The 12791-nt window shown below is 29.1% G+C and overlaps 1 long non-coding RNA gene across 1 annotated transcript; it reads right to left on the reverse strand.

The window, feature by feature from the left end:
- Positions 1-2250: 2250 nt before the first annotated feature.
- On the reverse strand, positions 2251-6423 carry LOC114291621 (uncharacterized). The gene is made up of 4 exons (XR_014341339.1): positions 6267-6423; positions 5798-5964; positions 4602-4729; positions 2251-3217 (listed from the first exon to the last, which is right to left on the reverse strand). It is a non-coding gene; the product is annotated as an uncharacterized LOC114291621 (long non-coding RNA).
- Positions 6424-12791: the final 6368 nt, after the last annotated feature.

Below are 12791 nucleotides of genomic sequence, written 5' to 3' on the forward strand. Positions count from 1 at the left end.
GCCAAGTTTTTGAATTAATTTTTATGAACACAAACACAAATGCAATAGAAACGACAAAATTGGAGTTGATATGCACAAACAAAACCGGTAATTTTATCACACTTCAAACAACTCAAACCCAGATTAATAAAACTTAACATATAAATTGCAAAATAAATTCCACCAACATAAATGATGATCAAGACCTTAATTCCACCAACAAACTTGAAGATATATCACTCTTGGGCCAAACAAAAATTTGGCTATCGTTAGAATTAGAATACAACCCGTGTCTTAAGATATATCACCTGGGCCGAACAAAAAAAAATTGAATAGAAAAAAAAAAAAAAAAGTGGAAAAATACCAAACAGATAAAACTACATAATCATTCTGTTCTGGAGAGGTTGTTTTCGAATTAGGTAAGAGAGAGAGTAGTAGAATCTCAAATAAGCTCATCATTTAATTTTTTATTTTTTAGAGAAACAAAAAAAGAGATTAGTTTTTGGATATAGAAATGGTAGAAACTAAGAAATTGACTACAGAAAATATAACACATACACATCTATTCTGGAGAGGTTGATAATGTGGGTAGTTGTTGTTGTTGCACCACAATTCATGAAAGAATGGATGGATACACATACGAATATAACACATTCTGGTTTTATCATCCATGGACATGTTGCACCACAATTCATGAAAGAATGGATGGATATCTTATGCGGCAGAATGGTAATGTCATAGCGATCTGATATGACCAGAGATGAAAGATTAGAAGAGGCTACTTCCATGAAAAGTAGAGCATGAACAGGGATTTTCATTACAACGAATACTAAGCCATGATTATAAAATCGATCTAATTTTTCTTATAAAAAATGGTCGCCAAATTTTTTTATATAATAAAATATTCAAATTATAAAACCACTCATAGTAGATCGGCCATATAAAGGTCTTAATATTTTCTTAAATTCATATTTGAATAAGACTGAAACAACTGTATTTCCTCGTGTATGAGTATGACTACTACCTCTTTTCTAGTTCAAAAGGGAAATAAATGAAAATAATGCTTCTAACAATGATTAAGCAGTTAAAAATGAGATATTAACTTCCCGGGAACAGCTATTATATGACTACTACATTTTTTTAGTCACGAAAAGCTCATATTTGGCAACGAAATTCTTTGGTCGGCAAAGAATAACCTAAAAATATGCATGGTCTTTGACAACTAAACTTTCTTTCGTCGGCAAATAATTGTATACGACAATCAAATTAAATTTTTCATAGCCTAAAATATAGACTATCACCAACTAATAGGTTTTTAGTCGCCTATTACTTAATATTTAGCGACTAAATTTTTTTTAGTCGCCAATAAATAGCATATCTTGACTAAATTAATATAGTAGCTAAACTTTGAACCAACGCCGACTAACATTTTTTAGTTGCCAAAAATGACACTTTTGGCGACCAAATTTATTTTGGTCACCAAATTTAGTCGCCAAAAGTGTAATTTCTTATAGTGAAGGAAACACAAACCCATATCGGTTTCTTGAACATATAGAAAAACACAAATGATACAAATGATAGAGAATCAAAATGATTGAGAATCACCTAGAATACCTACAAAACTCCATAGCAAATATTACCACCAAATGATACAAATGCAAATATTAGATGAATAAATGAAAGAGAGAACCAAAGTGTTAACCACAATCCACAGAACAGCAGCTACTACTCATTCCATAGTAGACTTGTGGGTGTTTCCAAGTCAGCCATTTTAAAACATTTGGCTCAATGTGTTATGTATAAACTGTACAACAACATGATTCCAATATCACACCCAAATGGGTTATGTATAAACTGTACAACAACATGATATTGGCTAAAATTGGACCAATAGATATTGGCTAAACCAAATGGGTTATGTATAAATTGTACAACAACATGATTCTAATATATTCTAGGTGTTTTGATTTAAGGTTTAGAAAAACAAAAATCAAAATGAGGGCCAAACTACAGGTGACTTTGGAAACTTGGCAACCTAAAAAAAGTCCCAAAAGAACAACCACTTAAAAAATGCCCCAATAAAAACATCACACCCAGATCCTCTCCCTAAAATCACACCAAACCCAGATCATAAAACTAAAATTCTTGGGTTCAATACTTACTGCTAAATAATCACAAAAGATTAGACAAAAGAACATAGGCTTATTGAAAGAGATACAATTTTATTTAATCCAATAACAATAAAAAAAATGATACAATTTCTCCACAAAATAAAACTAAAAATCAAAATTACAGAAAGAGAATATCATAAACTAAAATGGCATCAAGTTGAACCAAACTTGTGTGTTTCAGAACAATCTAAATACCTAAACATAACCCAAGTCAATTAAGAACAAATCGAACAAATAACCCAAGTCAATTAAGAAAAATACCTAAAAATTGAACAAATCGACAAATAGTCCAACAACCCAATTCAATTAAGATCATCAACACTCTAATAGTTAGTTGCATTGATGAGTCCAAATCTTTTCAATTCAGTGAACACAATCCCAACTTTCAGAGCAACTAAACATAGTAACCAATTATTAGCCAAAGGAAACCCAAATTTCACTTTCTTTACTATTTCCCACACTTTCTCACCAACCAAATCATTAAAATAGTTTACACTAAAATCATTAACTTTAAAGCAAAACCTGGAGAGTGTCTGTGTATTTTTTCCTAATGTAAGAGTTTAGGTTATTCTTACACTCTTCTAACGACTTGAACGTTAAGAAGCACCACCAAAGTTCAGGTTTCAGGCATAAGCCCACATGCAAGGAGATTAGTGGGACTGGACTTCATCATGTTCCACCGACATGTAATGGGAGTAAGGTAAATCTTTATACGGAATTGCAATTACTAAAGTAGATTATTAGAGGGATCCTTAAATATGCCATATCAGAAGCAAATGATTACAGCAAGAGAGGAGAGATCAACTATACATACCAGTTTTTGTATGACAGATAACACCAATCACAATCAAAATCCTCACCTGTAAGTGAACTGAATTCATATTTCATGAAGCTCCTTTCCAAAATGCACTTGCAAGTAATGGAAAAATAAATAAATTAAATTAAAAATTAAATAAAATAAAAAATGAAATAAAAGGAAATGGATGATTACAGCAAGAGAGGAGCGATCAACTATACATACCAGTTTTTGTATGACAGATAACAACTTTCACAATCAAAGTCCTCACCTGTAAGAGAACTGAATTTTATATTTCATGAAGCTCCTTTCTAAAATGCACTTGCAAGTAATGGAAAAATAAATAAATAAATAAAATTAAAAATTAAATGAACTAAAATAAAATAAAAAATGAAATAAAAGGGCATTGTTAAGTGATGGTCCCAAATTCTACTTAATTGAGTGTGCTACTGGATATAAATCTAATGTCAAGACCCATGCCTGACAACACAAAAAAGAAAAACAAATACATATCAGTTTAAGGTTTATAAGCACCAATCCAAATAAATTGAAAGCTACATAAATAAAAAATGAAAAAGAAACATAACAAAGAGAAGATTGTGAAGATCATCAAACTTGCAAGAGCTTCGAACCAAAATTCAAAAACTCATAACTAAACCCATTGCTAACTGAAAGAAGTCAGTAATTCCCTCAATTACTCAATTACTCTCCAGAATGTTTAACCAAATATAAAAACCCATCTCACAATTTGAACACACACATACTCTATACTAACTATTAATAATAAAAAAAAATAGCTTATACAAAATATGTTATTAATCAATCAATAAAAACAAATAATCAAAAAGAAAAACAACCTCGCGAGAAGCTCAAAATGGTGATTTCCAAGAAGTTAGGTAAAAATGGTGTTATTAAAATCAATCACTACTAAAGTTTGTTTGAGTTGAACTAAAGTATAGCTAAACTATGTATGATCTATGTCAAGATAGCTAAACTAAAATTCTAAACAGATAGCTAAACTTTAGTTTGTTTGAGTTGAACTAAAATGGTGTTCTCTTGACATAGATCATACATAGATCTTAGTTCAAAATGGTGTTCTCTTGACTGGTACTGTGGCAAATTATTTCTCAAACAATCAACTTGAGTACCACTCAAAGTATAGCTATCTGTTTGAGAAATAACTACAAATAACTATACTTTAATCTGAAATGTTTATAGATTGATTGATTGTGAATTTGGTTTGCAGATTGATTGTGAATTGGGATAAACAAACCAGTATAGCTATTTATCTGTTGGCTATCTATGATTGATAGCTATCTATCTGGATGATTCTGAAGTATAACAATCCATTAGATTGATTCAATCCAAAGCCAATAAGTGAATGCTTATGCAACCACCAGAAACATTTTTTTATAAAAGTAATCCATTTATTCAATCATTGAGAGAGAAAGAGATAACAGACAACAGACGGACAGAGGCAGAGACATATTTGCATGAGGAACTGTATGTAGAATCCTTTATCAGTACTTCAATATCAAATATAACTTATAATTATTCACATTTAGCAAACATAGTCTACTATGCATCAATAACATTATTTCTTCAAGGAAACCAAAGGTTATGTGGATGGCAGAGAGAGAGAGAGAAATACACACCATCAAAAACTCCAAAGAGACCAACTATCTCTCCATCCACACCATCAATTCTTGTCTCATAAAAATCTTCCATTGTAGACCTTTTTCCAGGGGAGCTTGCATAACCATAGCTGAACTTTCCATTCTGACTGTTTTCAGGTGACAAATTAAGCACAATGTTAGACTCAGTCTTCTGCACTCTCATTTTTCGGAAAGAACTATAAACATTGCAAAGAAGTATAAATTCCTTCAATTACTAAAACCACAGTCGCCATACAACATCAACAAAAACAGGAAATAAACACAAATTGAGAGAGACAATGACGGCCCAAATAAATTTGAACTGAAAATACCAAATAAAATTGAACTGAAATTGAACTGAAGGTGAGAGAACAATCGACTCTTTCCCAACAGCAGTCAAAAAATTGAACACCTCATCAGAGGTAAACAAAAACAAAAACAAATTCCTTCAGAGGTAAACAAAAACAAAGAGAAAATGGGAGAGGAAAAAAGAGAGAGAAGGGAACACCTCATTTTGCTAATGTAAACAAAGAACTAAAGAAGTTAGACTCAGTCTTCTGCACTCTCATTTTTCGGAAAGAACTATAAACATTGCAAATAAGTATAAATTCCTTCAATTACTAAAACCACAGTCGCCATACAATATCAACAAAAACAGGAAATAAACCCAAATTGAGAGAGAGAATGACAGCCCAAATAAGAAGAAACCAACCGTGGTTTCACCAAAAACAGAGAGCAAAATATCCATTTGGAACAAAAGCCAAGTAGAACTTATGTATTATTTTTAGTTATGCTCAAAACTAATCGATGCAAGATTTTTCAAAAGCCAAGTAGAACTCAAATGCCAAAAGCTGTTATTATCATCTTCAGAGACATTTCCTTATGAGACCTACAAAAGGTTCTATCAAATTAATAACCAAAATCAAGCATTGAAATCTTCCCCTAATAATCAATTTAACAATCTACTTCACAAAAAAGCATTGAAATCATCCCCTGATAAGGTAACCATTGCATGATGTATGAAAATATAACGGCTTTATCGAAGCTATTATACTATTTCAAAAGAGGCAAAGAAACTTTATGATATACAAATTCAGATAGCCACTGTATTCAGGCAACCACTGCATGATATACAAATTCAGATAAAAATAAACTTTATTATAGAAAAAGAGGCAAAGAAACACAAAAAGCCACACCTGGGAGATGATGATAGGACCACCTTGAGACTCAAACAACTTCTATCCTTCATCATTTGGACAATTTTTTAGATTAATCTTGAGAGAGAGAGAGAGAGAGAGAGAGAGAGAGAGACCTTGAAAGATTGCTGATGCCTGGAACATACTTCAACCAAACAGGAAAACCCCTAAAAACAAAAAAGCAAAATAAAATCAAACATTAAAAAAAAAAACTTAGCAGCAGACCATGAAACAAACTAAAAAACATCACCATTTACCCCAATCAAAACATTACTAATTGGAAAATCCTTACCACCCATTCAAATGTGCAACACAAAGCTCATTGTCACCAACAAACTAAAAAAATTTCTAAATCACCACAAACCCAACATCAATGGAACTTAGCGAATGAAAAAAAAAAAAAAAAAAAACACAAACATACAGAGAAAGAAAGCAAGAGAGGCAGACACAGAGAAAGATAGATACTCACATCGATTGTGCCTTTCTTAGCAACGTTGGTCCAATCCTTAGCAGCCACACCAGTCTTCCAATCAAAATCAATGGTGATCGTAGACTGTGGCTTGTGATCTAGGGCCCAAAAGCAAGTCATGTAATCCCCAGCCTCAGCCGCTTGAAAAGAAAAATCCAAAAAAAATCTGGTGAGAAAAATTGAAAATAGGCAGTTTGGCAGGTGAGAAAATGGAAGAAAGTGAAAATGAAAAGATACCCTGACGATGATTTTGTGAGATTTGGGGAAGGGATGGGGATCGTTGGGGTTGACTATGGAGATTTACAGTTTCATCAAATCCATCTCTCTGCGTTTGCTTTGTGAAGACATGGTGGCTAACTCATCAAACTCTCGACGGTGGAGGATGGAGACTCACAGAACCCATTCAAAGATTTAGAAATGATAAAAGCCTAAGAGAAATAAAGGTTGAGTTGGAAGCATGTGAAATTACCTTCAAACCAGCAGTAGCTTCCTTGCCATATTCAGACACAAAATGGAGATTCTGAAGATTTCACAAATAGAAAATATTAGAGTAAAAAACAAAAAAAAATTAATAATAAATTAAATGGAAGAAAAAAAAAATTGGAGATTTACTATTTCACAACAATCAAAACCCAACAATTAAAAAAAAAAATAAATAATAAATGAAATCTGAATGAAACCATTCTGTTTGTAATTGTAATACTCTGTTTGTAAATGTCCTACCACAATTGTAATACTCTGTTTGTAATTCTTTACTTTTTTATTTACTTCTTTACTACCCACAATTTTTCTCTTTGATTTGAGCTCTCTGTATGTATGTATGTATCTGATCATGAACACAATAAGTGAAATTCCTAGTAATCCAATAAAACCCATCAAAATGAACTTTTTTTTGTTTAAATATGAGTATATGTTCTTGATTTTCACATAAAGATCAATAAATTACAATAAAAGAAACAAACAAAAAAAAATCAATAAATGTAAACAGATCAATAAATATAAAAATCAATTAGATAAACCTCAGCTTTGTCCCTTCTTCTGATGGAGTCTTCATCGAACTCTGCCTCTCGAAGGCGTTTCCAGGTCGCATCGTCACTGAGAGGGGTTTTCAAAACCCTAGAACCAGGTGTAATGCCCAATCGCCCCGATGCCACCATCCTGCAACTGTTGCTGAAACAAAATGGACTCCGCGAGAGGTCGCTCGCAAATGGAGCTTCCGATCTCTAATATCTCCTCTATGGGTCTGCATTTTGATATGGGTCTGTTGCCCTACCATGTCTTGAGATGAGGGATTGGGTCTCCGGCGAGGGAGAAGAGATGTGGTCATCGCAAGAGAAACGGAAGAGAGAAGGGAGAGAGATGTATCTGTGAAAGAGAGATGAGAAGAGAGAGAGAGTGATGATGCCATTTAAGCTTGGGCGGGAAATGGACACATCTCCACCATTGAAATTTAGATGAGGCAATGTAAACCATTGGATCAAAATGTATCTCACATACATTTTGATACATTTTTCAAAAACTTTTGTGCCTTATTATATAGATATACATTCTCCAATATGGGAATAATTATTTTTTTTTAAATTTTATTATCACATATTATTTTCAGATATAAAATAGAGAGAATTTATAATGAGAAGATTAATAGTGAGGAGATTGTTAGTGAGAGAATTAAATAAAATTATGTTTGTTTTGATAATAGTTGTTGGTGTAGGAATTGTTAAATTATTTTTATATAAAATAATAAAACAACTAAAAAAAATACAAAAACATTAAATATTAATGTTCAAAAAAAAATACTCAACATGTAAAAAAAAATTAAAAAATAGAAAAAAAATAAAACAAATAAAATTATGATTTTTACTTAACAAAAAATATAAAAAGTTAAACATTAATGTTCAAAAAAAATACCCAACATATAAAAAAAAAATTCGGTGGATTATTTTTATAATAATAAGTCTTAAGCTTCCATCCTAATACCCTTCCCATAGCCCATCCTAATCCCTTCTCCATCTCTCAAATCAAACATAACGTATAATAGACCCCACCTCTATCTCAATCCTAATTCCAACTCTAACTCCTTTAACAAATGGGCCATAAATTGTAAGAAAAAGATATAATAAATGCTTTTCAATAGTTTCAAAATATATATATATATATATATATATATATATATATATATATATATATATATATATATATAAATTGATAAGGAATCTATTTAAGTTGCAACAAATATCACTGAGTGTTTAGTTTATTTACAAATATATAATTTTTCTAAACCTAAATCCATTTTAAGGGATTATTAAAGGGAAAATAAATTAATTGATAGGCCCCTATGCCATTTTAAAGTGCATGCTACATGTGTGATTTGTGTACCATTGTCTATTTCTTCAGAGATTATTTAGTGATTTTGGAGTGTTAATTCCTGCTATTTATTTTACGATACTTATTCTGTTATTTTTTTTAAAAATCAACATAAAATTAGTGGGTTTTTATTGTTTTCACTCATACAAAGCAAGTTAGAAACATGAATGTGGACCTGGTCCATAATATAATTGTTCCTATTTCTTAAGACCTTGTCCATTGCACTCCAATTATAGGGGATGAGCGGGGGCGGAGTCAGGATTACAGTATTGGGGGATCAAAAGTAAGATATGTAATAAGTCTAAGCAGTTGGATTAAGTCTAATTTAGATGACTGAAAGCAACAAATCGCTATTAAAACTAAGTTAAAAAATAATTACAAAATATATACCGTGAACTTAAGTTTAACGCTGTATTTGGTTGGAGATTTGAGAGGGAATTTGGAAAAGGAAAAAGAAAAGATAGGTGAAATATGAATAAAATATACCTACATTTCATCTAATTTCACACACCTTTTTTTTTCCCCTTTCTAAATCCATTCTCAAATCCCTCAACTAAATATAACGTAAGTGATTAACCACTAGAAAAATGCAAATAAGAAGTAAAATATCACATAGTTCATCCAATATATGAATGGCAATAAATTACATATCACACCGCGTACACAAAATTGTGAAATTATCACATACTAATAAATGAAAAATAAAATTACTTGGTTTTTTTTTTATAAAGGAAATCAAACGAGTAAAACTATGGTATACACTCTTAAAATGCATATTATATGCCTTTTCAAAACTACACTACAATGATTGGTAATAAAATCACAATAGTTAATAACTTTTTTTCACCATAATATAGTATGCAGAGGCGGAGCCACATTGAAACAAGAGCGTCACGTGCCCCCTGAGTTTTTCATATTTATATTATTTCCCTTATATATGAAGTTTCTATCTTATTTGTCCATTATAAAAATATACCTTGCTTGGTTTCCAGTTTTTCAAAACACTTTTCAAAAAATTTTACTTTCTTATTTTTCGTGTTTTTTTGTTTTTACTGAATTTTTTTAATATTTTAATCAATTTTTTTACTTTTTAGACAACCTAACATAAATATACCTAAAAAGTAAAAAAAATGTAAAAAGATCTTTTAAAAATTCACTAAATACCAAAAATACAAAAAAAAAAAAAATACAAGAATTCAGTACATTTTTTGTATTTTTATGTATTTATTAATTTTTAAAAATATTTTTTTACAAATTTTTTACTTTTTAGATACATCTAAGTAAGGTGCATCTAAAAAAGTAAAAAAATGTTTAAAATTTTAAAAATATTTACTAAAAACAAAAAAAAAACACAAAAACCAAAAAAGTCAATTTTCAAAAAACTTAATCCAGAAAACTCAAACCAAACATAGTGAATAATACCCTTCTTAAATTATGTAAAATTCTTTTGTATTTTAAAATTTTTTAAAGTACTCTATTATAATTTTTTTGGTCATTCTTTTATACTTCAAACTGGAAAGCTAATGGCAAGAATTGAATTAAATTAAAATTTCTTTCTTATTATGAGATTTGTTTAGTTGATTGTTTTTCTCTATTGTGGGTTTTTTTTTATTGAGTTGATAGTGTTGAATCTGTTAATTATAAATCCAGTTGGGTTGTTAATTATGGATTCCTATGTTGTATTGATATAATTATCATGATAATGGTAATATTGAATTTCAATAAAAGATTTCAAAAAATATATAAATTTAATCATATCTTATTGTTGTTTATTGTGGAATTTTTTTTTTTTTGTGTGAATAATATGAGTAATATGTGCCTCCTCTACTTTGAATTTTTAGTTTCGCCACTAATAATACGTAATATTTTAATATTCATAACATAATCATAATAATTCACTATATAACTATAATAATTTGTAAGTAGAACTTTTTTTTGTAGTGCATCCTTATAATGATTTGTATTAATATCACAAAAACTTATAACGATTTTACAAAATGTAGTATATAAGTAAAAAAATAAGACGTTTGGTGGGAGGGGGGTGGAAATACAATTAAAATAACATATAAAATATATAAATTACATCAATATTTAGCAATCCAAGCAAGTTAGCCGGCCATGACTCCCCAGGAATGGGATTGCTGCTATGCCTTTGTTGTTGTGCATCAATTGGAAGTTTATTATGGCCTTATTTTTATTATCCGAATCATTTATTTTGTAGGGTTTATTGAGTATGTCATGCCTATCAAAAATCATGTTAATCGGATATCAATAACTATTATAAAAATAAATAAATAAATAACTTTTTCTTTGCAAAAATACATAAAAAATATACAATTCAATCATATAGTTATTAATATCCGATTAATATGATTTTTGATAGGAATAAAGTACTCAACGGATCCTACAAAAATGGTTCGGATCATAAAAATAAACCCATAATAAACCTCCAATTGAGATGCAATGGCACAGCAATAACACTATTCTCTGTCTGCCCCTCACTCTGTCGTTGGGAGATCAATAATGGCCCCGTTTGGTAGAGCTGTGAAAAAATGATTATAGATTATAACTTAACAAATTATGACTTATCGCTGTGAACATAAGCTGTTAACCTGTTTGGTGCAGCTGTGGGATTATGAATTTAAGCAGCAGAGTAGTGTTTGGTTAATAAGTTGTAAAATACCTTTTTACTATATAATTGTCCTTTTCTACCCTTATATGATATAAAAATAATTATTTTGTCATTTTTTTCAATTTTAATTTTCATTAATAAAAGTTAATATAATTAGTATTAATTAGTATCAATTAATTTAAAAATTGATACATTTGCTAAAAATGAATGGAAGTATTATTGTCACAATTATTTTCCATTATAAATTAATTAGTATTAATTAATTGCTTAATTAGTATCAATTAATACTAAAATTATTAATTAGTATCAATTAATGGCTTAATTAGTCTCAATTAATACTAAAATTATTAATTAGTATAAATTAATATTAATATTTAATTTTTATTAGTATCAATTAATATTAATAATCAACAATTGTTATTAATTAGTATCAATTAATAATTAATTCATTACAAAAGTATACAATATTAATTTATTAACAATTAATACCAATTAATATTAATTTTTTTTCTTTTTCTTGAGAAATATACAATTTTTTATTTTTTAATTAAAATAAAAATATACAATATGAATTTATTAATAATTAATACCAATTAATATTTATTTTTCAATTAATATTGATTTTTTTTTCTTTTTCTTCAGAAATATACAATTTTTTATTTTTTAATTAATATTAATATTAATTAATATTAATATTTGACTATTGACAAGGGCATTTAAGTAATTTTAGCCCCCACACTAGCTGCACGCTTCAGTCAAAAAATTAAGCACCCCCTGACCAGTTTTTGAGATAAGCTGAGAAATAACTTGATTTAAGCTATAAGCTAGTTAACTTAAGCTGCACCAAACACAATATTTTAACTTAAATTACGCTAAAAGCTGAAATAAGCAACTTATAACCTCTACCAAACAGGCTTAATAGATGAGCAACACTGGAGATCTCAAAAATATTACAAAAAATAAGCACATGTATGTATGGGTGTGTTTGTTTTGAAGAATTAGGGGGTGATTGTTTGTTTTATTTTTTTTGCTCCGAACTATTAGTCCCACAAATATGAGACTATTCTATCCTGTAACAATCTAGATTTTTAATTATTCTGTAGAATTTATACTAATATTATTTAATCTCAGTTCGAAAAATATATAATTTATTATATATTATTATGTGTAATTTTGTAAAACAATATAATTAGTAAAAGTTTAGGGGTCAAAATATAAATAATAATAATATAGATAATATAAATAATAATAATAATAATGGGTGTGGTACTAAAATAAATAAATAATTTTTCATTGATATAAAATAAAATATAATTTAATTAAAAATTAATTTATTTTTATAATTATATTAAAATATTAAGTCAAATAATAATTATCTTAAATATCTATTAAAAATAAGAACGAATACATATAATTATTAATCCAACCTGACACGAACCACGTCTGCTCTCTCGCCCTATAAACAGAGAGGAACCGTTTCACCTGGGAAGAAAAGAAAAGAAAAGAAAAGAAGGAAGGAAAGAAAAGAA

The sequence above is a fragment of the Camellia sinensis genome, chromosome 1, assembly GCF_055761805.1.
Source record: "Camellia sinensis isolate YWXY chromosome 1, ASM5576180v1, whole genome shotgun sequence".
Taxonomy (NCBI): Eukaryota; Viridiplantae; Streptophyta; class Magnoliopsida; order Ericales; family Theaceae; genus Camellia; species Camellia sinensis.